The 25,734-nt window shown below is 39.1% G+C and overlaps 1 long non-coding RNA gene across 3 annotated transcripts; it reads right to left on the bottom strand.

Annotated features, from left to right (window-relative positions):
- Positions 1-3,451: 3,451 nt before the first annotated feature.
- Positions 3,452-25,112, bottom strand: LOC133556521 (uncharacterized). 3 transcript variants are annotated; one of them, XR_009807537.1, is made up of 5 exons: positions 24,885-25,112; positions 9,926-10,004; positions 9,172-9,313; positions 5,455-5,515; positions 3,452-5,369 (listed from the first exon to the last, which is right to left on the bottom strand). It is a non-coding gene; the product is annotated as an uncharacterized LOC133556521 (long non-coding RNA). The 3 variants fall into 3 exon arrangements; XR_009807535.1 differs by having other exon boundaries at positions 3,452-5,515; XR_009807536.1 differs by lacking the exons at positions 3,452-5,369; positions 5,455-5,515 and adding an exon at positions 8,509-8,887.
- Between the last annotated feature and the right edge of the window lie 622 nt (positions 25,113-25,734).

Below are 25,734 nucleotides of genomic sequence, written 5' to 3' on the forward strand. Positions count from 1 at the left end.
ATGAAGACAAGACCTTCTGGAGGAAAGTTCTGTGGTCAGATGAAACAAAAATTGAGCTGTTATGTCACAATAGTTGTAGGCACTTCTTCCGTTTTAAAGGAGGCCAGAGGTTGGTGTAGTGACCTGTGCTGGTAATAAATTAAATACACAGAGAACATAAGTAAAGGAAATTAAATGAACTCAAATATACCTAAAAGCGAGGCATAATGATGCAATATTTGCACACAGCTAGCCTAAATAGCATGTTGGCATGGATTATTAGCACTCCACGTAGGTCAATAACATCAACAAAGCTCATCTTTGTGCATTCACGCACAGCATAAAACGTTTGGTGGACAAAATGAGACAAAGACGGAGTGGCATAAAACACGTCGTTAAGTGACAGCATCGGAGAAGGTTGTAAATGTAAACCAACTACGGTGAGTTAAAGGACTGCCAAAGTTAGTAGGACAAAACAGCGCTGGCCAAATACTCTCATCAGTGAAGCATAAACACAAAAATATTAAACAATGGGCTTTCTAACAATTAGGAAGGTTTGTGTTATGTTTGTCCTCCTACAGAAACATTATTAAAACAACAAATATATATTTCCCCCATCTTTTTCCATTTTTTAAAAAGCTCCAGGGAGCCACTTGAGCGGGAACCACTAGAGCAGGGGTCCCCAACCCTTTTGAAACCAAGAGCTACTTCTTGGGTACTGACTAATGCGAAGGGCTACCAGTTTGATACACTCTTAAATAAATTGCCATAAATAGCCAATTTGCTCAATTTACCTTTAAGAAATAAATCTGTATATCTAAAAGAAAATGGGTATTTCTGTCTGTCATTCCGTCGTACATTTTTTTTCCTTTTATGGAAGTTTTTTTGTGGAGAATAAATGATGAAAAAACACTTAATTGAACGGTTTAAAAGAGGAGAAAACACAAAAAAAATAAGAATCAAATTTTGAAACATAGTTTATCTTCAATTTCGACTCTATAAAATTCAAAATTCAACCGAAAAAAAGAAGAGAAAAACTAGCTATTTCTAATCTTTTTGGAAAAATAAAAACAATTATTTATGGAACATCATTAGTAATGTTTCCTGATTGAGGTTAATTTTAGAATTTTAAAGACATGTTTTAAATAGGTTAAAATCCAATCTGCACTTTGTTAGACTATATAACAAATTGGACCAAGCTATATGTCTAACAAAGACAAATCATTATTTCTTCTAGATTTTCCAGAACAAAAATGCTAAAAGAAACTCAAAAGACTTTGAAATAAGATTTAAATATGATTCTACAGATTTTCTAGATTTGCCAGAATAATTTGTTTGTATTTTAATCATAATAAGTTTGAAGAAATATTTCACAACTATTCTTCATCAAAAAAACAGAAGCTAAAATGAAGAATTAAATTAAAATGTATTTATTATTCTTTACAATAATAAGAAAAAAAAAACCTAACCATTGATTTATATTGTCAGGAAAAAAGAGGAAGTAATTTAAAAGGTAAAAAGGTATATGTGTTTAAAAATCCTAAAAATCATTAGTAAGATTGTACTTTTTTCTCTAAAATTGTCTTTTTGAAAGTTATAAGAAGCAAAGTAAAAAAATAAATGAATTTATTTAAACAAGTGAAGACCAAGTCTTTAAAATATTTTCTTGGATTTTCAAACTCTGTTTGAGTTTTGTCTCTCTTAGAATCAAAAATGTTGAGCAAAGCGAGGCCAGCTTGCTAGTAAATAAATACAATTCAAAAAATAGAGGCAGCTCACTGAGCTATTTTTAGAACAGGCCAGCGGGCGACTCATCTGGTCCTTACGGGCAACCTGGTGCCCGTGGGCACCGCGTTGGTGACCACTGCACTAGAGCAACCTGCGGCTCCAGAGCCGTAGGTTGCTGACCCCCACTCTAAAATAAAAGTACTTTTAGTCCGTAACTATTTTTGGCTTCTCTACTCACCTCTGCAAAAAGGATAGCTTTTGTTTTGAAACATTTCCAATGCTCCCTTGTGCAATGAAGTTAGTTCACAATGTTTACAATGTTTTTTCATTTTGTATAAGTAGGTCTGTTTTTATTGTTGTTATATGTTGCAATGTTATATTTTCCTTCTCTGTCCCTATAATGTGTTTTAAATGGCCTCTGATCTCATTCGGTGTGTGCTTGAGCCATTTTGTCCTACCTCGGTCATTAACTAGCCTCCAACTGAGACTTTTAACCCTTTTCAGAACCTTTATTTGCTTTCCACTGTGTCTTTAGAAAGTATAGACTGACCCTTGCTGAGCAGCCAAGCTATAGTAGGGTCTGGGCTAATGAACACATGAGGTAATAGTACACTTACTGGAAGGCTGCAAACAACCATAAAAGTTGGAATAAGACTGTTGACCCTTTTAAGGTGAAATTGAAATGAGACTGGCAGTGAGAATTTTGTTGGAACATGAGCAACTTTCTGTACAGCCTTTTGTCCAGTGAACTAATCTGGCATGGCAGATGGCTTGTTTCTCAAATCCATCTGGGAAAGAGCCAACGGAAACTATTTAGAAAAGAGTAGATGCTGTAAAAAAAACATCGGAAAATGATTGGATTTACATTCTGTCCGTCACATCCATTAGAAGCTAATCAGATCAACAAGTAGAAGAGTAAACAACATCGTTTGACAAGCAGTCAGCGTCACTAAGTCTTTAAGCCCTGTTTCCTGTCTGTCTAAAAGTATCGGAAAATCATGAAATATTTGTTCACAACACTTCGGGTTGCTGATAGTACCGACTCTTTGTCAGCCAAGGCCAATGTGTCTCGCTCATTTTCACCATGACTTTGTTTACATTGCAGGCCAAGGTGGACCAGATCGGATTTTTTTCTAAATCCGATTTTTTCCAGCTGACTGTTTGGATAACAAGTAAATTGTGATTCTTAGCAGACACCAATATAGTTGCGCACAGGCCCAATGTGGCTCCAATGTGGCCTCGACGTCACTTGTATGCGTACTTCGATTAAGTGAAAATAAAGGAAGTTGACCGGACTCCATAAATGGTCAAGGAAATCACAACAAATATTTAGCAAAATAAAAGCAAAGACACTTAAAAAATTGTTGTTTTTATGTGACAATAAATTAAAGTAATATATGTATGAATGGTTCTAATCTTTTTACTCAATATGATAGTATAACTGTCATGACCCTGAAACTACTTGGCATTGGATTGATCCCAAATGTTGTAGTATCACCCCAAACTAATGTAAAGTATCAAACAACAGAAGAATAAGTGCTTATTACATTTTAACAGAAGTGTAGATGGAACATGTTAAAACAGAATATGAGAAGATATTAATAGTAAATGAAAAAGTAGATCAATAATCCACTTTCTTGCGCTTGTCACTCATAAATTTGACAAATGCATACATCAGCAGCCAAATTAGGAGACAAGTTGTTTAGTATATTGACTATTTTATTTTAAGGCAAAATGTGTTCTTTGATTGCAATAAGAAGGGGCTTCGCGGTGGCAGAGGGGTTAGTGCGTCTGCCTCACAATGCGAAGGTTCTGCAGTCCTGGGTTCAATCCCAGGCTCGGGATCTTTCTGTATGGAGTTTGCATGTTCTCCCCGTGAATGTGTGGGTTCCCTCCGGGTTCTCCGGCTTCCTCCCACTTCCAAAGACATGCACCTGGGGATAGGTTGATTGGCAACACTAAATTGGCCCTAATGTGTGAATGTGAGTGTGAGTGTTGTCTGTCTATCTGTGTTGGCCCTGCGATGAGGTGGCGACTTGTCCAGGGTGTACACCGTCTTCCGCCCGATTGTAGCTGAGATAGGCACCAGCGCCCCCCCGCAACCCCAAAAGGGAATAAGTGGTAGAAAATGGATGGATGGATTGTAATAGGAAAGGTATGTTTAATGTATCATAAGATTTTCTGTAAAAATTAAGGTAGCACTGATAGTCACACATCACACTGGGTGTGGTGAAATTACCCTCTGCATTGGACCCATCCCCATGTTCACCCCCTGGGAGGTGAGGGGAGCAGTGAGCAGCAGAGATGGCCGCGCTCAGGATTCATTTTGGTGATTTAAGCCCCAATTTGAACCCTTGATGCTGAGTGCCAAGCAGGGAAGTAATGGGTCCCATTTTTAAGGTAAAGTTAATGTACCAATCATTGTTATTAGGGCTGTGAATCTTTGGGTGTCCCACGATTCGATTCAATATCGATTCTTAGGGTCACGATTCGATAATATATCGATTCAATTCGATTCAATTCGATTCGATTCGCGATTCAAAAACCATATTTTTCCGATTCAAAACGATTCTGTATTCCTTAAATACATAGGATCTCAGCAGGATCTACCCCAGTCTGGTGACATGCAAGCAAAGTAGTTGATTTAAAAAAAAAAAGCTTTTATAATTGTAAAGGTTAATGTTTTATCAACTGATTGCAATAATGCAAATTTGTTTTAACTATAAACGAAGCCAAAATATGACTTATGTTATCTTTGTGAAAATATTGGACAAAGTGTGTTGTCAAGGTCATGAGATGCGATGCAAGTGTAAGCCACTGTGACACTATTGTTCTTTTTTTATTTTTATAAATGTCTAATGATAATGTCAATAAGGGATTTTTAATCACTGCTATGCTGAAATTATAACTAATATTGATACTGTTGTCGATAATATTCATTTTTGTTTCACTACTTTTGGTTTGTTCTGAGTCGTGTTTGTGTCTCCTCTCAATTGCTCTGTTTATTGCTGTTCTGAGTGTTGCTGGGTCAGGTTTGGTTTTGGAATTGGATTGCATTGTTATGGTATTGCTGTGTAGTGGTTTGTTGGATTGATTAAAAAAATAATAATAATTAAAAAAAAATGAGATTCAATTCTGAATCGCACATTGTATTCAATTCATATTCGAATCAATATTTTCCCACAGCCCTAATTGTCATAGTCTTTGGTGTGACTCAACTGCGGTTTGACTCATGACCTACTGATCTCAGGGCGGACACTCTAACCACAAGGCCACTGAGCAGGTCTTAAAAAATGATAAAATAAAGCCAGTAATGACATGTTTTGTGGCCCTCTTTATTTTGAAAAGCATCAAAGTATCGAAATAAAAAATATTGGGACATCCTTACGATGTAGAGAGGGACGACTGTGTTGGGTACCAACCAAAAGACCACCATTTCATTGCTACTGCCTAGAACCATGCAATGATGAATGGAATGGTTTTGATAAAGAAGAAAATCACAGTGTCTTGGTTCTTGGTAAAGCATATCCCAATCACTTTGCTGGCTCACATGGAAGGACTTTACATCTGCTGACCAAAAATGAATCTTCATGCTGATTCCCTCCAGGAGACGACAATGCTTGCAGAGTTGTGGAGAGATGGTTGCTCATGTGATTAGTCGCCTGTTTCCAATCAAACACAAGCCCATAATGAAACCGGGGGACAAAGTAACCCATTGTCCTTTGCATCCATGACAGATATCCTCACTTCTCGGTTCCTTTCTCTGCTTTGACAGCTTTTGTTCCGCCTTTCATCCCCATCCTTCGTCCTTTTAGGAGACAGACAGCAGAGGAGATGCAAGCGTGTGTGTGCATGCAAGTGTGTGTGTGTGTTTTGGGGGGTGGGGGCGAAAGTAGGGAGTTCTCAAATCCCAGTAGGCTCGAGGGAGCTGTCAGAACTGATAGAGCTCTATCACTGGCAAGCGGAGGTGCAAAATTGGGGAGAAAAAAGCACTAAGCAAAGCAGAGAACGATGGTGCTGCTGTCCACAGGGGGGTTGACTTCCTCGTTTCCATGCACTTAATTACAAACCCCGTTTCCATATGAGTTGAGAAATTGTGTTAGATGTAAATATAAACGGAATACAATGATTTGCAAATCATTTTCAACCCATATTCAGTTGAATATGCTATAAAGACAACATATTTGATGTTCAAACTCATGAACATTTTTTTTGTGTGCAAATAATCATTAACTTTAGAATTTGATGCCAGCAACACGTGACATAGAAGTTGGGAAATGTGGCAATAAATACTGATAAAGTTGAGGAATGGTCATCAAACACTTATTTGGAACATCCCACAGGTGTGCAGGCTAATTGGGAACAGGTGGGTGCCATGATTGGGTATAAAAGCAGCTTCCATGAAATGCTAAGTAATTCACAAACAAGGATGAGGCGAGGGCACCAATTTGTCAGCAAATTGTCAAACAGTTTTAGAACAACATTTCTCATTGAGCTATTGCAAGGAATTTAGGGATTTTACCATCTACGGTCTGTAAAATCATCAAAAGGTTCAGAGAATCTGGAGAAATCACTGCACGTAAGTGATGATGTTACGGACCTTTGATCTCTCAGGCGGTATTGCATCAAAAACCGACATCAGTGTGTAAAGGATATCACCACATGGGCTCAGGAACACTTCATAAAACCCCTGTCAGTAACTACAGTTGGTCGCTACATCTGTAAGTGCAAGTTAAAACTCTACTATGTAAAGCGAATGTAAAGCGAAAGCCATTTATCAACAAAACCCAGGAACGCCGCCGGCTCCGCTGGGCCCGAGCTCATCTAAGATGGACTGATGCAAAGTGGTAAAGTCTTCTGTGGTCTGACGAGTCCACATTTCAAATTATATTTGGAAACTGTCAAAGTGGTGTCCTCCGGAACAAAGAGGAAAATAACCATCCGGATTGTTATAGGCGCAAAGTTCAAAAGCCAGCATCTGTGAAGGTATGGGGGTGTATTAGTGCCCAAGGCATGGTAACTTAAACATCTGTGAAGGCACCATTAATGCTGAATGGTCCATACAGGTTTTGGAGAAACTTATGTTGTCATCAAAGCAACGTTATCATGGACGCCCCTGCTTATTTCAGCAAAAACAATGCCAAGCCACGTGTTACAACAGCGTGGCTTCGTAGTAAAAGAGTGTGGGTACTTTCCTGGCCTGCCTGCAGTCCAGACAGGTCTCCCATCGAAAATGTGTGGCGCATTATGAAGCGTAAAATACGACAGCGGAGACTATTGAACGACTGAAGCTCTACATAAAACAAGAATGGGAAAGAATTCCACTTTCAAAGCTTCAACAATTAGTTTCCTCAGTTCCAAAACGTTTATTGAGTGTTGTTAAAAGAAAAGGTGATGTAACACAGTGGTGAACATGTCCTTTCCCAACTACTTTGGCACGTGTTGCAGCCATGAAATTCTAAGTTAATTATTATTTGCAAAAAAAAAAAAAGTTTATGAGTTGGAACATCAAATATCTTGTCTTTGTAGTGCATTCAATTGCAAATCATTGTATTCCGTTTATAATTACGTCTTACACAATTTCCCAACTCATTTGGAAACAGGGTTTGTAGTCTGATTCCTAAAATAGTTTGTTTTTGGGGATTTTCAGTCCAAGTGTTTCTAGGTTTTTTTGTTCAATGGTATCAGCTTCCAGGTTGTATCCCGCGCGTTGAAACTGGCTCATGCACAATACAAAGGGTCCTCTCTGGACGCACACAACCCCTCGAGAAAGCTGGTTTCCAATCGCATAATCAAGGTGTTAGTCTGTGTCGAGTTACTTAATTAAATATGTGAGTCCAGCTGTACTTTGTAACGTAGATACATTTATTAGCCCAATCACATGTGTCTCGCTCTCTAGCTCACTCCCACCGTGTCTCCCGCTCCGTCGCACACTTGTGACGTCACAGCCGGTCGACTCTGTAGTTCTCCCATAATACTATCACACCACAATCTGAGTGTTTGAAAACATGTAGGAGGCTTATTTAGAGCCAAACTATTTGAGAAATTTGAATAAATTAGTGCAGTGGTTCTCAAATGGGGGTACGCGTACCCCTGGGGGTACTTAAAGGTATGACAAAGGGTACGAGACATTTTTTTTTTTAAATAATCTAAAAATAGCAACAATTTAAAAAATATTTTTAAATATATTTATTGAATAATACTTCAACAAAATATGAATGTAACTTCATAAACTGTGAAAAGAAATGCAACAATGCAATATTCAGTGTTGACAGCTAGATTTTTTTTGTGGACATTAAAGATTTATTTTTTTTGTGAAGAAATGTTTAGAATTAAGTTCATTAATCCAGATGGATCTCTATTACAATCCCCAAAGAGGGCACTTTAAGTTGATGATTACTTCTATGTGTAGAAATCTTTATTTATAATTGATTCACTTGTTTATTTTTCAACAAGTTTTTAGTTATTTTTATATATTTTTTCCAAATAGTTTAAAGAAAGACCACTACAAATGAGCAATATTTTGCACTGTTATACAATTGAATAAATCAGAAACTGATGATGTAGTGCTGTATTTTACTTCTTTATCTCTTTTTTTTTCAACCAAAAATGCTTTGCTCTGATTAGGGGGTACTTGAATTAAAAAAATGCCCATGGACACACACTGACTGAGAGGAAAGAGATAAGCAGAGGTGGGTAAAATACCCCAAAAATGTACTTAAGTAAAAGTAAAAAGTTCTCATCAAAATAGTTATTTGAATATGAGTAGGTATTCTGTGGAAAAAAATAATAAGTATTGAGTAACATGTGAGCAACTTCTGATTTATTTAGTATTGTTTTAAAAAGTATTATTCTTGGAATACAGTTATAGTGTGTGAGTGTGTGTGTGTGTGTGTGTGTGTGTGTGTGTGTGTGTGTGTGTGTGTGTGTGTGTGTGTGTGTGTGTGTGTGTGTGTGTGTGTGTAAAACATCAAATTCATTTACAATTTGCTTCAACATGTTTTCTTTCATTGTAAGTACAATTCCATCCATCCATTTTCTACTGCTTATTCCCTTTGGGGTCGTGGGTCCAGGGTGTACCCCGCCTTCCGCCCAATTGTAGCCGAAGTACAATTCCTGTAAGCTAAACTGTGATCACTGACACAGATGGCAACCCATGATGTAAATGTTATTCCCGACCCTAGCGAGACATAGAAAAAGTTAGAGCAGCCACTTTCCAATTTGAGTAAACCAAAGACAAATATTAAAAAATGTAAGTAAAAATCTTATTAATCAAAGAAAAGTCCAACTGAAAAGCTAACATGAATGCAAACGATGACATTGGAAAGCTTCAAGTAAACCATTAGGAATTTAACAAAATAAAATGTGCCCTTCGAATGATGATTATTTGAATAAAAGCTTTTAAGAAGAGTTGACCCTGACAAATATTCAAAGGACTCTTATCAGCAAAAATGTTTTACTTACCCAACATTAGTGCTCATGAATAAGCACTAAGCGTTTTCAGAAGATCTTTTTTTTGGCTGTTGTTTGAACACAAACACAAGGAGTGCTCCTCGAAAGGTTTTGTCCGACACGTTTCACTTAGGCAGCTGTGCACTCCAACTTCCTACATGTGTTGGAATCGTAGCAAACACAATTAATAAAAAATAGTGTCTAAAGGGACTGACCACAACACTAGGTACAGTAAAACCAGGTGAGACTGGAGTTTTACACAAAATAACAGAAAACAACTACAAATAAAACCTGTCACGCCTGTGAATCTGGTTTTATGTTTGATCATGTTTTGTTTTGTTTTTGGACTCTTGCTTCACGTTTTGCATTTCCTGGTTTTTTTTGTTTCCATGCCAACCCATTGATTTTCACCTTGCCATCTTAGTCACGCCCTGTCCCTCAGCTCTCACACCTGTTTCTCATTACCACTGCTACTATTTAAGGATTTTACTTTCTGTCCATCAGTCTGGGATTTTTGCATTCTGCTTCATGCCTTCACGCACCCTCAATTACCTTGCAATCCATGCCCCTTGTACCTGTCACAGTAAGTTTTTTTTTGTGTTAGGTATTCATAGTTTTGCCACAGTGCAAGTTCATTGTCTTTCATGCCATCGAGCAGTTGTTTTGTTTTCCTGATTGTATTTTTGTAGCTAAGTTTTATACCTCTTTGTGAGAGCCCTTAGTTTGTTTATTTTTGTATTTAGAATTCCAAATAAACATCATGTACCTTAATTCACGCCTGGCTCGTCCTGTAATCCCTCTGCGTCGAAGGAGCGCACAGAATCCATGTCCAAGCTTGACAAAACCTAGAGAAATTACAAGAACGTTGGGCAGAGCTAATTCAGAGGTAATTGCACCACTTTATCAATGTCAGGGAAACGTTTAATTTATGTATTTGTACTCAAAATGATAGTTAATTAGGTAAAAAAAAAGAAAAGTGCTGATATTGTATACAATATATATTTTTTTTAATTGTTAGTGTGCACATTTGCGCAAAAGCGTGAAGTTTTAATTTAATTTCTTCTCACAAAATAAAGTGTTAATATATTTACATAATTATTGATTATCATTATTGGTTGTAAAGGTCTGGAAACACATGCGAAGAAAAAACAAGATGTGCAAATATTGTGGTGCAGGGCTCGGCACATTAATAGAAATCATTGTCAAAACATGAGTTCAGTATTATGCTCTACATGTGCAGTTAATAAACCGTAATGGATCTATTTTAGCTCTCCTCTTTGAAGCTTTCAATGTAATCAAGCGCTCTCTAAATCAAAGTGTATTCAGCAGCCCCTCACCTGTCACACACACCAGTCCCAAGCTGACTCACCATTGTGTGGACTACATGTAAAGCTCTCATACAAGGAGAACGAGGTCTGTGTTCTTGGCAGACCTGCCTCAACCAGCTGCTGCCCGTGTGTGTGTGTGTGTGTGTGTGGTGTGTGAGAGTGTGTGTGTGGTGTGCATGCAGAAGAAAGAAAGAAGCATGAATTTGGTTAGATGTTTTTTTGCAATGTTGTGACTGTGAGATGACAGAAGATGTGTTTAAAAAGCGTGCTAGTTACTGATATACAACTTCCCTTATTGCATGTAACAAATGCATTCACATCTCCAGTGTCTGCCAGCTTTTTTTTTTGCTTTTTTTTTTTACAGGGAACAGGAGTGCCAATGAGATTTAACAGTCCCAGGTGTGACTGCTGTGGCACCGTGCATGACCTCGCCACACTCTCGCACTTTTATGCTTCCTTGTAATAGAGACATATGACCTGACAAGGCGAGATAAACCACATTTCATCTCCGGTCAGCTGTAGGCTTTTGTCCGAATGTATCTGTTTTTCATTAAAACTCTGGAAGTAATCTTGTCAGGGTGCATATTTCACAGTAAAACAAATCATTTCTCCACTGAGGCCTTTCATACAACACCTTTGCCGCTACCTACAGTTATTATTAAAACCCTGATCTTATATATAAAGTGCATAATACTGGTATGTTCACAATACCGATGCACAAAGATATAATCTTATTGCTTTTGTCATATTTCCCTATATAGCATTGATTATTACCTCAACTGCAGAGGCGATACGGCATCTTTGTGGGATAAGGCCTCTATAATTACATATATATTACCACTGTTAAAAATAATGGGTTAACTCATGTGAGTAATTACAAACATATATCACATTTATAATGCATATATGCAGATTAATCACGCAATTTACTTTGACTGTACATGCTCCTTAACTGTGGATCAGGGGTGTCAAAGTCAAATACAGAGTGGGCCAAAATGTTCAACTGAACAAAGTCGCGGGCCAAGGGTTGAACAAATGAACGTTTTAATAGGGACCCAAACAAGTTTTTCATTGAATATTGAACAAGCAAGGCTTATATAACTTTATAGTGACATGCAAAATCGAGTTTCAAATAATAATAATAATAATTAAAAAATATCAATGGCATATCAAACACAATTTTAATAAAAATTGAGCGCCTCTTTTCTAGTTGCAGCCTTCTGAGGTAAATATCAATATAAACTTTGTCCGCAGGCTAATAATAAATTTGAAAATAAAATAACAATAATGAATGAATCAAACATTCAAGCCTTGAAGTAACAAGAGAAAGTGCATGAATAAATTGTTAATTATTGCTCAGTTTGCTACACTGATTTGCTTGAAGAATGAATATGGAACAAACAATAATTATATAACTTAATAGTGCAAAATCCACATTAAAAAAACAAACGAAAAAATAAATAAATGGTCAAATAAATACATTTTAAATAAAACATTTAATGCCTCTTTTCTATTTGCAGTCTTCTGAGGTTAATATCAACATTACATTTTTACAAAGGCTAATAAATCTTAAAATAAAATAATAATGAGATGGGTGGGGTTGGTGGTGGGGCGCGGGTTTTGCTGGTAGTCAGTGCTGCAAGGGGTTCTGGGTATTTGTTCTGTTGTGTTTATGTTGTGTTACGGTGCGGATGTTCTCCCGAAATGTGTTAGTCATCCTTGTATGGTGTGGGTTCACAGTGTAGCGCATATTTGTAACAGTGTTAAAGTTGTTTATACGGCCACTGACCTGTATGGCTGTTGTGCAAGTATGCGTGGCATTCACTTAAGTGTGTGTACAAGTCGCATATATCATGTGACTTGGCCGGCACGCTGTTTGTATGGAGTAAAAGCGGACGTGACAACATATTGGAGACAACGCCAAAGGCAGTGCCTTTATAGTACCGGCGGGCCAGCTCTAATGTTAATTTGATATTGCCTCAAGGGCCAAATGAAATTGTACAGCAGGCCAAATTTGGCCCGCGGGCCAGAGTTTGACACCCATGCTATGGATGGTTAACTGAAAGTTGGCGCGGGTTGTTATACAGTCAGTGATCAGAGTTCCACTGTGGCGTATACATCATCACTGCTAACAAATTATTATTTTTTTTTAATCAGATTAATCACACTGTTCAATTTGGGAAATTGCGGATTAATCACAGGTGATTACTCGCCTACATGACCCAATTTAGAGCAAATAAATTTGCCTTTACATTGTAATTTTTTTTTTTTTTTTAGTTTGAGTGCAAATTTCCAACACATCTAAACCGTAGAAATTAAACACTCTGCAAACCAAACAGCACATGTGTCGAAAAATAATGATTGCTAAGAAAATATTTTTGGCGGTAACAATTCAAATTGTTTTAATGACAAAATACAGAGATTTATATTATAGTACTTTCATCCTATTTTGGGCTTTCTAAGGTTCACTTATTAAGGATAAAAAAATAAACTAGTAGTAAATGTTGAGCAAATATGTATAATGCATTCAAATCTTGCGTTAACTTTGACATTGTTTTTACACACACACATATATATATATATATATATATGTATATATATATATATATATATATATATATATATATATGTATATATAACAGCTATATATATATATATATATATATATATATATATATATATATATATAAGTATATATAACAGCTATATACTTCATACAATGCAACAAAGTGGCTTCAACAAAGTCCCTCTAAAAGTTGTACAACAAATCCAATCCTAAATGCGGAGTATAAAAAATATTCCAAATTAAAAGTCCCTCACCTTTAAAATACTGTAAATTAACAAATGTATTTTTTTTACTGCTCTTCCATATTTTTGTTTTGACTTTGGAGTTGGAGAAGTCACTGCTTGTTTTCACTTCTCATTATTCAAACAAAAAGACGGTTCCCTGAACGGATGTCTTTTCAAACCCTGCCAGGAAATGTTACTTTCGGTGGCAATCATTCATGCTCCTTTGGCAAGAATATTTAGCAACAGACCGAATCTGTGTTTTAGGTAAGAGGATGTCTTGGAAACAAAGTAGAAATTGCAGCACAAATGTTCCCTGATGTCGACTAGCGTGATTTCCACACACAAGAGGTCAAAGGATGTTCTAAAGGTTCTGTTTCTTTAAGTGAAGAAATACTTTATTCAACAAGGGCCAGCATGGCTGCTCCGGCCCCTGATCTCTGTCCCCGCTCCCCCTCCTCTCAACATCTGGCTGACAGTAGGATGTCTACAGACTGGAGACACATCTATTAGCCAAGGCGGACATAAAATATTGCAAAAGAGTCTTGTCTTGTCAAGCTTGCAACAGCAGGGGTTCATACGTGCTTGCTCTTACACTGATTGGACCAACAACCCTTCACTTCACACTCAATGAACTCTTGGTGTACAAACCTTTGTACTTAGTGCTGTTTAAATAGGCCTCATATTTATTTTGGTATGAGGTTTGTGTGAGTGATACAATCTGTGGGTTTAAACAACATTTATTTTATTCCTTTTCAATTCAAGAAATCAACAGTTCAGTTTAAGATCTCAATGTCTAGAATCCTGTGTATTTTTTAATAATTTCTGACGCAAGCTAATCCGAGGTAGCTGCGGTCACAGGATATATCGGTGTATCATTTTTTTTTTAAATATATAGATTTTTCCCACCCAGGTTCTGAATTCATTTATTGAGACTTTCTGTGGTCTGCTTGGAGCTGTTAGCTAAGGTCAAAGGTCAAAGTAGTGCAGGATCATTTTCAATTAGCCATCTTCAGGTTAGTTTCGATCGATACACTTGTGCCAATCAACCTATCCCCAGGTGCATGTTTTTGGAGGCGGAAAGAAGCCGGAGTACCCGGAGGGAACCCACGCAGTCACGGGGAGAACATGCAAACTCCACACAGAAAGATCCCAAGCCTGGGATTGAACCCAGGATTACTCAGGACCTTCGTATTGTGAGGCACATGCACTAACCCCTGTCCCACCGTGCTGCCCACTTTATTATTAATTATGTGTTATTATGATTATTTTTCTAAATGTACAGTACACACTAACAATAGACGGTAGGAGTGATCAAATATCAATTCACATTCAAGTCACAATTTTTATTCATTCCAATTCTAAATGTTTTTTTAGGGGCTCTAATTGAACAACTTCCATAGGCTTCATCGTAAGCAAACTTTTCATCGCATTTATTTAATATTTAGAATGCATAAAAAAAAAAATCCATCTGTCATGTCTTTCATAACAATTGTAAAGGTCCTGAGTAGTGCCGAGTTCAATCCCAGTGTCAAGCGAAATAAGTGCCCAAGCGTGTATGGGACGGCTTGCCAAATAATTGCCCTTGTGGCCTCAGTGAGAGTGCATACGAGGAGAAAAAACGTATCATACCAAAGATACTGTGATATATATTGTCTTAGGCCAGGGGTCTCAAACTCAATTTACCTGGGGGCCACTGGATGCAAAGTCTGGGTGAGGCTGGGCCGCAAGAAAAGATTTCTTAAAAAAATATTTTTAAATGTCTTTATTTTTATTTTCAACACAAAATAAAATCAAAATATAAATGAACAAAATGAGAATTAAGTTATGTGAGGCAATGCAAATTAAACAATAAAAAAAACAAATAGCGGTTTGAATTGGTCCAGGTTATCGGGGACTGTTATTACCGACAGACAGGTGTCGCAGTGTGACTGCAGCCAGGCACGTAAGAAAACCCTGGTCTCCATGGCAACGTTTCAGTCGCTTTCACTCATTTGCCGCTTTTCCACTAACGCAGGGGTAGGCAACCCAAAACGTTGAAAGAGCCATTTTGCACCCAAATAACAACAAATGTCTCTGTCTGGAGCTGACGGGAGAGTGTGTGTGTTTGGGGTCGCCGTGGTGTTTACAGTTATGGTAGCACAATTAGTCCCGAACGGGCTAACATCACGACTAACGTGTTACACGTCCGATTCGCCCAGCGACTCTGTCGGAGTATCGGCGATGGGGTCCAGTACACCACAGTTTTGTATTGTCGCTCGGTCCTTCAGCGGAGTGCTTCGGAAGCTATCGGACCACTCGTCTCCCTGGCCCGGACTGTTTTCGGTGGCGCTGGGGGAGGGAGCGAGAGAGAAAGCTAGAGAGAGAGAGAGATCGAGCAATAGGCCGAGCAAGGGAGGAAGAGCGCAAGCAGGTCCAGTGGAAAAGCGTCAAAACGTTTGTCTGCTTGAATCACGCAAGTGATATCAATGTCTGGCCCTCGAGAGCCACATACTACACTGTGATTGGTAGATTCCTTCAGCTCCACACACATCGCTGTCAAGCATCCATCCATTTTCTACTGCTTATTCCCTTGAGGGTAGCGGGGGGCGCTGGCGCCTATCTCAGCTACAATCGGGCGAAAGGCGGGGTACACCCTGGACAAGTCGCCACCTCATCGCAGGGCCAACACAGATAGACAGACAACAATCACACTCAAATTCACACACTAGGGCCAATTTAGTGTTGCCAACTGTCAAGCAGCATTCATATAAAACCTGCGGGCCGCACTAACATTAAACTTTCATATTAAGGTGGGGGCCGCTAAATAACGTCTCGCGGGCCGCGTGTCTGAGACCCCTGTCTTAGGCTATTAAATATGGGGAAACCCTAACCCTAACCAGAGTCTCGCTAAAATCACTACTAGGATAGTCTCTCTCTTGCTGCACACGTTGGTTTGTCAATGATTCCCTGAGCACTTATTTCGGCTGGGCACAGATTTGGCTTGACACCGGGCTCGGGATCTTGTCTGTGTGGAGTTTGCATGTCCTCCCCGTGACTGCGTGGGTTCCCTCCAAGTACTCCGGCTTCCTCCCACTTCCAAAGACATGCACCTGGGGATAGGTTGATTGGCAACACTAAATGGTCCCTAGTGTGTGAATGTGAGTGTGCATGTTGTCTGTCTATCTGTGTTGGCCCTGCGATGATGTTGTGACTTGTCCCAGGTTTACCCTGCCTTTCGCTCAAACGCAGCTGTGATAGGCTCCAGCAACCCCCCGTGACCAGAAAAGGGACAAGTGGTAGACAAAATGGATGGATGGATGGATGTTAAAGATAGGCAAAATTGCAAAAAAGTGCAGTTCCCCTTTAAGGCCTTTGGATTTCTGTTAAAATACATGATGTCAAAAATGATGTAAGGGTCAGACGAGGTGACGCAACCAGGACAACTTTTCCCACTTAAAGGGAAACATTATCACCAGACCTGTGTAAGCGTCAATATATACCTTGATGTTGCAGAAAAAAGACCATATGTTTTTTTAACCGATTTCCGAACTCTAAATGGGTGAATTTGGCGATTTAAACGCCTTTCAATTGTTCGCTGTCGGAGCGATGACCTTTCACCCGTGACGTCACATCGAGAAGCGACCCGCCATTTTCTCAAACACATTACACACACCAAGTCAAATCAGCTCTGTTATTTTCCGTTTTTTCGACTGTTTTCCGTACCTTGGAGACATTATGCCTCGTCGGTGTGATGTCGGAGGGTGTAACAACACGATCAGGGACGGATTCAAGTTGCACCAGTGGCCAAAAGATGCAAAAGTCCCTCGTTTGTTCTGCACACATTACCGACGACAGCTATGCTACAACAGAGATGGCAGAGATGGCAAGAATGTATGGATATCCTGCGACACTCAAAGCAGATGCATTTCCAACGATAAAGTCAACAAAATCACAAAGGTGAGTTTTGTTGATGTTATTGACTTATGTGGAGTGCTAATCAGACATATTTGATCACGGCATGACTGCAAGCTAATCGATGCTAACATGCTATTTAGGCTAGCTGTATGTACATATTGCATCATTATGCCTCATTTGTAGCTATATTTGCATCCAGCCTTTCCCTCCACCCACATTTAATGCCAAACAAACACATACCAATCGTTGGTTAGAAGGCGATCGCCGAATTCGTCCGCGCTTCCTCCTGTGCTGCTGTCTGTCGTGATATGGCTCAAGAGCTTCAGTTTCTTCTTCGATTTCGTTTTCCCTATCTGCCTCCACACTCCAACCATCCGTTTCAATACATGCGTAATCTGTAGAATCGCTTGCGCCGCTGAAATCCGAGTCTCAATCCGAGCTACTATGCTATACCTTTCTGTACTATCCGCCATGTTTGTTCCTGGTGGCTTCACGCAGTGATGTCACAGGACAATAGACGGGTGGATATAACGACGGTTAAAATCAGGCACTTTGAAGCCGTTTTTCGGGATATTGCGTGATGGGTAAAATTTTGAGAAAAACTTCGAAAAACAAAATAAGCCACTGGGAACTGATTTTTATTGGTTTTAACCCTTCAGAAATTGTGATAATATTCCCCTTTAAAGGGTTTGATGCAACTTCAGAGGACATCGCCCTGAGATACGATACCACTTTTGTCAGAGCAATAGTGGGAGTTAAAGGTTTAGTTTGTAAATTTTGTTGTTGTTGTTGTCTTTTTCACTGTACTTCCTAAATTCTCAAAATGTATCCACAAAAACAGCATGAATGCATTGGTGTATGAACGCTCACAATTATGCAGTCCGGCTCATCGTGTGAATCTACTAAGTGCAGCTAGCACTGTGCTCATTAATCTTACACAGAAAGGAGACGTACATTCATGCAGACATTCATACATTGTTCATTGTTCTGTGTGTGTCACATGAACAGATAAGTACATTGGATGATTCAACAGTTTTTAATCTTGAATTGTTTACTTATATTGTCTTTAATGGTACTGGAAATGATTAGTGCATCTTCTGAGCTAATTTCTTGACTTGTCTGTATTTATTTTTTGACACGTAAATAGCAGTTGTTTATGTTTATAATTGTGTTGTTTATTTGCTGTTTCATATCCTAGCGTACAGCTAACCGCTGGATAAGTTTTTGTATAAACCCCGTTTCCATATGAGTTGGGAAATTGTTTTAGATGTAAATATAAACGGACTACAATGATTTGCAAATCATTTTTAACCCATATTCAGTTGAATGCACTACAAAGACAAGATATTTGATCTTCAAACTCATAAACTTAATTTTTTTTTTGCAAATAAATTTAACTTAGAATTTCATGGCTGCAACAGGTGCCAAAGTAGTTGGGAAAGGGCATGTTCACCACTGTGTTACATCACCTTTTCTTTTAACAACACTCAATAAACGTTTGGGAACTGAGGAAACTAATTGTTGAACCTCTGAAAGTGGAATTCTTTCCCATTTTTGTTTTATGTAGGGCTTAAGTCGTTCAACAGTCCGGGGTCTCCGCAGTCGTATTTTACGCTTCACAATGCGCCACACATTTTCGATGGCAGACAGATCTGGACTGCAGGCGGGCCAGGAAAGTACCCGCACACTTTTACTACGAAACCACGTTTTTGTAACACGTGGCTTGGTATTGTCTTGCTGAAATAAGCAGGGGCGTCCATGATAACGTTGCTTGGATGACAACATATGTTGCTCCAAAACCTGTATGGACCATTCAGCATTAATGGTGCCTTCACAGATGTGTAAGTTACCCATGCCTTGGGCACTAATACACCCCCATACCATCACAGATGCTGGCTTTTGAACTTTGCGCCTATAACAACCCGGATAGTTATTTTCCTCTTTGTTCGGTTTCCAAATATATTTTGAAATGTGGACTCGTCAGACCACAGAACAGTTTTCCACTTTGCATCAGTCCATCTTAGCTGAGCTCGGGCCCAGCGAAGCCAGCGGCGTTCCTGGGTGTTGATGATAAATGGCTTTCGCTTTGCATAAGTTTTAACTTGCACTTACAGATGTAGCGACCAACTGTAGTTACTGACAGTGGTTTTATGAAGTGTTCCTGAGCCCATGTGGGGATATCCTTTACACACTGATGTCGGTTTTTGACGCAGTCCCACCTGAGGGATCAAAAGTCTGTAATATCATCGCTTACGTGCAGTGATTTCTCCAGATTCTCTGAACCTTTTGATGATTTTACGGACCTTAGATGGAAAAATCCCTAAATTCCTTGCAATAGCTCGTTGAGAAATGTTGTTTTAAAACCGTTCGACAATTTGCTTAAAAATTGGTGACCCTCGCCCCATCCTTGTTTGTGAATTACTTAGCATTTCATGGAAGCTGCTTTTATACCCAATCATGGCACCCACCTGTTCCCAATTAGCCTGCAAACATGTGAGATGTTCCAAATAAGTGTTTAATGAGTATTCCTCAACTTTATCAGTATGTATTGCCACCTTTCCCAACTTCTTTGTCACGTATTGCTGGCATCAAATTCTAAATTTAATGATTATTTGCAACAACAAAAAAAAAGTATATCAGTTTGAACATCAAATATGTTGTCTTTGTAGCATATTCAACTGAATATAAGTTAAAAATGATTTTCAAATCATTGTATTCCGTTTATATTTACATCTAACACAATTTCCCAACTCATATGGAAACAGGGTTTGTAGTTATAAAAGACAAAATTCATCATAGGTCCCTGTTAAAGAAATGGCTGTAAAAGTTACAAATATCACGTCTTATCAAGCCTCATTCTGCTTGATCCGCCTTGCCCTTGCTCCTCTTCGCCTCCCACCCGTGGTTGCCCCCGAGCTTCAGCCTCCACAACCTCTGTGTCCTCTAACCACTTGACACCTTTTCAGATTCATCCCCATCCCTTGGCAGACGGCACGCACTTCACCCGCAGGGCACGCTGTGCAGCAATCCTCGACAATCAATGGCGGATAAATCAATGCTATCTCTTTTTTCCATGCCTCTGCTACCATTGATTTTTTTTTTTTTTCCCCCCACCGTTACTTTGCTGCGTGCGGAAACTTTGCTCATTTAAAGTGAGTTCGCTCGCAGGAACACATTTTAACAACGCCAGGCTGTCAGCGCCGAGCCAGACGCTGATACTCGCGCCGGACGGGGCGCGGAAGAGCTTTATTTATGAGATGCGGCGTTCAAACGGAGGCTGGAGTGGATTTATTGAATGGGATCATTGTGAGCTCTCTTTTTAATAGAGGTCTGGCCAACCCTGCCTTGATTGGAAGCGCTTTTACTTTGCTACCTTAAAACAGCGGCGAAGCGACGACGCTTTGATCGCAAGAGAGAAGGGGGCCCAATTAGTGATGGGATTGCTCTCATGTTGCTGTTTTAGGGAAAAGCTTGTCGCTATCAAATACAATTTCACTGCCAGTCTCCAGGCTCTTGCGACGTGTCACCGGCAATGATAGCTGGGAAATGCGTGCACTCAGATATATTATTTTGAAAGCTCCATTTAATATAGCCCACAGTAAATTATCTACTGCGATGTTTCGCCCGTTTCCCCCATAAATAATTCATTGTTTTTATGTGCCCTCACGCCGCCTTGGGGGATTGGAACAGCTGAGTGTTTTCACAACGTATTTTAGTCCAATCTTCTGTGCATTGAGCGCGCTCCAATCAAACCACAGTAAACATGGTTTGGATGTTTGTTGAGTCATCTGCTTATCAGCTAATCAAATGACTTGTTTGCCCGCTCGCCGGAGCGCCTGCGCCTGATTGGCTACTTCTCTATTGATTGTGCATGTGTTTGATTTACGGTAAAGCCTCCCGCTGTATGTATTATGACTGAAATCCAGAGGCTTTATTGTGTGCTCAGCGGCGATGAGGGAGTAAGCGGGATTGAAGCTAATACAGCATCGACCCCGAGCTGTTCTTTTGGAAATGTATTCGCGCAGGGAAAGGACGTCATAAAAGAGCTACGGCGTGTGCGACACATGTAACTCTTCTACCTAAGAGTTGACGCCATCGCGTGAAAGTGCAAGTCATAAAGAGAATTTCAAAGGCAGAGAGGCCAATGTGGTGAGATGCAGCTACCAGGCATCGGGGAGCAATCAGATAGGGCAGAATTGATGACCTGGCTCACGATGGATTTCTCGGGGCGAGCTGCCAGACCGAGGTAATACTTTCAAGCTCTTATCAGCACTGGCATAAGCTGAGTGCTGCATCACCCACTACCCAGCGTCAGCTTATTATGAGTCCATGATGCCAGATTGCTTGTGCTTTCCTTTTGTGTGTCTGTGGCCCCTGTGCACTGTTGGCAAGAGGGAAACGTTGACGATAAAGAACCCTAAAGGCCGCCGCCGTTTGTGACATTTTTTCTTAAAAAAAAACAAAATTTCAGCTGACTCACTTAAGACGGACGTGTGAGTGATGCATTTTTGCGAAGTTTGGTAGATGTTATGTTTGTGTAACCTGACTCACGCCAGATCCTTGTAGTTTGCTGAGCTCCACACAAGGATCTGGGACTTCAAGGTTCAAGGTCAAGGTTCAACTTTATTGTCCCTGCGGGGAAATTTGTCTTGGACACAGTGCATCATTGCTTTCTTAACATACACAAAAACACAAGCACAGACACAACCACAACCAAACAACTAACATTTAAACATCTAAACATCAGAACATGGAGCTTGATTGACATGGGTGGCACTTTTATGTAGGCATAAAATCTACAGTATGGAGATAAAGATAAAGTACCAGTGTGCATTGCACTAGAGCTCATGGATAAAGTGCCGTGTGCTAAAGTGTTTAGTTCTAAAGTGCTATGTACTAAAGTGCTATGTGCTAAAAAAAAAAAAAAAAAAAGTGCTAACCTATATATTAACATTTTATTGCACATTGTTGGTTAGCTTAAAGGAGGCTAACCAACAATGTGCAATAAAGTAGGAGATGTATTTCAGAAGGCGGGGTTTTGTAAAAAAAATTGTTGTATGTGATTGGATAAACTACTTGTCCGTTATCTTGAATGACGTGCTATCTCAACCACTCACATCAAAATCTGTCAGGCCGAGGCGTGGATTTGGGTTGCTTCTTCGATGCAGAGAGAATTTGGAATGAGTCAGACGCGAGTTAAGGAACATATTTATGTATTTATACCCTATAATACAAAAAGGCAAAACAAAGAGTGCGTTTGGTGGCAGATAATAATCTATACCAGGGGTCACCAACCTTTTTGAAACCAAGAGCTACTTCTTGGGTAGTGATTAATGCGAAGGGCTACCAGTTTGATACACACTTAAATAATTTGCCAGAAATAGCCATTTTGCTCAATTCACCTTTAATAAATAAATCTACATACATACATACACATATATATATATATATATATATATATATATATATATATATATATATATATATATATATATATATATATATATATATATGTATATATGTATATATATATACACATATATATATAAATATATATATATGTATATATATATATATATATATATATATACATATGTATGTATGTGTGGGAAAAATCACAACACTACTTCATCTCTACAGAACTGTTTCATGAGGGGTTCCCTCAATCATCAGGAGAAAAATCCTAAATCTCCTGATTGAGGGAACCCCTCATGAAACAGTTCTGTAGAGATGAAGTAGTCTTGTGATTTTTCCCACACATACATATTGCGCTCTACCACGGTATCTAGCACTATTCTCTGGATAATCCAATCAAGACATATTTATATATTAGAAATCGCAGTTTTTTTCATAGTTTGGCCTGGGGTGCGACATATACTCCGGAGCGATTATGTGTGAAATTATTAACAAATTACCGTAAAATATAAAATATTATTATTTATCTCATTCGCGGAAGAGACGAAGAAAATGTCAGCAATCGTCACATACATGTCAACCAATAAGAATTTAGCCCGGGAGGGTAATGGCAGAAGTGCATTGGGGGTCATGGGTTGCTAACTGCTATATGCTATATGCTACTGCTGTAGCTATTGAAATGGATCATTCAACGTTGGCGGTAACTTATAAAAACTGAGAAGGGCTGAACAAAAATGGCATCGAAAAGGAAACCATGTACTGCAGATTACATGCTGGACGTAGTGAAATATGCAGCAGAAAACGACAAAAGGAAGCGGCACATACCTTTGGAGTGGGCGGAGCTGTTTAGAAGCGACATCGAGGAAGAAGATTTCTTCGGATTTATCGATTAGGAGTGACAGATTGTTTGGTAAACGTGTAGCATGTTCTACATGTTATAGTTATTTGAATGACTCTTACCATAATATGTTATGTTAACATACCAGGCACCATCTCCGTTGGTTATTTATGCGTCATATAACGTACACTTATTCAGCCTGTTGTTCACTATTCTTTATTTATTTTAAATTGCCTTTCACATGTCTATTCTTGCTATTGGATTTTATCAAATAAATTTCCCCGAAAATGTGCGACGTATATATGTTTTTTTCCTTCTTTATTATGCATTTTCAGCCGGAGAAGAAGAAGAAAATCAAACTCCACTGTACATGTACACAGCTCTCTTACACGGCTCATCTGAGCCAAAAGCAAAGAAACAACTACAGGGAGGAAAGAAGCACAGAATAAAAGTTGGTGATAAATTAAAGTGTGAGGACTTATAATCCGAAAAATTCGATAATATTCGACAGATTTGACAAAACAGTTGCAATAGCAGAATCAATGTCAGCACACGACTCCTCAATGCCTGCCGCCACTGTTGTTTGAATCAAACAGTCCCTTCGGCGCTACGTCACATCTATGAAATCCCGCACGGCGATCCTGATTGGTACAGTATTTTTTGCTATCTTGAAGGAGTTTGCAATGCCCTCGAGCCCAGATCCTTGTGTGGAGCTCAGCAAACTACATGGGTCTGGTGAGAGTCAGGTTAATATTTTTGTGAAGAAACGACCAAACTCAGTGCAACGTGCGCCACTTGTTTAAAACCGTGCATCAACCATTCTAGAAAAGAATCTTAAATATTTGTGCAGGAACATTTCACATGAGCACAGAAAAATAAACACGTAATAGCAGGTTATAATACTAACTTTTATTTTTTTTATTTTTTATTTTTAATTTTTTTTATTTTAATCTTCAATTTTTTCCTCCCATCCCCATCCACCCCTTGGTTACCTGTATCTCATCTTTTTTGTAAGGGGCGCTGGAAGCCGGCAGACCAGTCAGCGATCCTGTTCTGTCTCCCTGTAATGTTTGTCTGATCTTGAATGGGATTGTGCTGAAAATTGTAATTTTCCTGAAGGAACTCTCCTGATGGAATAAATAAAGTACTATCTAATCTAATCTAACTGGTCCATTGCCAAACATAGTAAGCACTGGTTCAAGTAAAAGTCGTTTTGAGGAAAATCATTCTGTATTTTGCCGGTGGACCGTGATGCTTTTGTCACAGCTCAGCCAGCTTAACAACAACTCAAGCTAATATTTTGAATTTACGGTTTCTACTTACGCCCTGCGATGAGGTGGCGACTTGTCCAGGGTGTACTCCGCCTTCCGCCCGATTGCAACTGAGATAGGCACCAGCACCCCCCACAACCCCAAAAGGGACAAGCGGTAGAAAATGGATGTATGGATGTTTCTACTTACCGCTTCATCGTCTCCTACATTGCCATATATAGTAGTCACCGAGCTCACCCTTAAAAGTATTTTTTTTTTTTCGGAAAATCCATCTTTTTGTGCAGGTCTCTGGTTGAAACAAGGCTAATGTTTGCACACACTCGAAACGACGTCTTCACAGATGATTGAAATTTTAAAAGTTAAAAGTAAGACGCTTTTTAGTTCAGGCAAGGCTGAATGTTTGTGTCGTGACTTGTGCTGGTTAAAGCAAACAAACAACAGAGCATTTTCCTTCCTTTCATCGTCGACATGATGATGTTGCGCAGCCGGTTTTACATCAATTTAAATTAGCTGACTGTGGTAGGGACGTTTTGGTAAATGTCTCCCATATAAGGATAATCCGCTGATGTCACACTTGAACAGAAGTCAAAAAGTGCCATATTTAGATACCTCTGTTGCACATGACGCGTTTGGGTGCAGACTCGATCCACAAGCACTTAGCGGGGAAATACCCACTTAAGCACCCAGAGAATGAGAATAATAGAAAACACTGGTAAGTACAGTAGGCAACTTTTTTCTAAATTCCCTTGCTCAATGCTAATTTACATTGGATATGTCATACACATGCTACCGATTAGCATTAGAAGTTTTAAATGGCAATTTCAACACCTCTTAATTGTGTCCTCAAAGATAAGATGCAAATTACATTAAAACCAGCTAATGTGTAACATTTACTATACAAACACTTTGTAGGGCGCAACAAAAGCCTGGACTGGCAAAAAAAAATTGAGTTATAATGTGATTTTTGACATTGAAGGCCTGATTTACTAAAGATTTCCGTGTACTAAAACATGTGCAAACTTGATAGCACATGTAAAGC

The sequence above is a fragment of the Nerophis ophidion genome, linkage group LG07 (genome assembly GCF_033978795.1).
Source record: "Nerophis ophidion isolate RoL-2023_Sa linkage group LG07, RoL_Noph_v1.0, whole genome shotgun sequence".
NCBI classification, from domain to species: domain Eukaryota; kingdom Metazoa; phylum Chordata; class Actinopteri; order Syngnathiformes; family Syngnathidae; genus Nerophis; species Nerophis ophidion.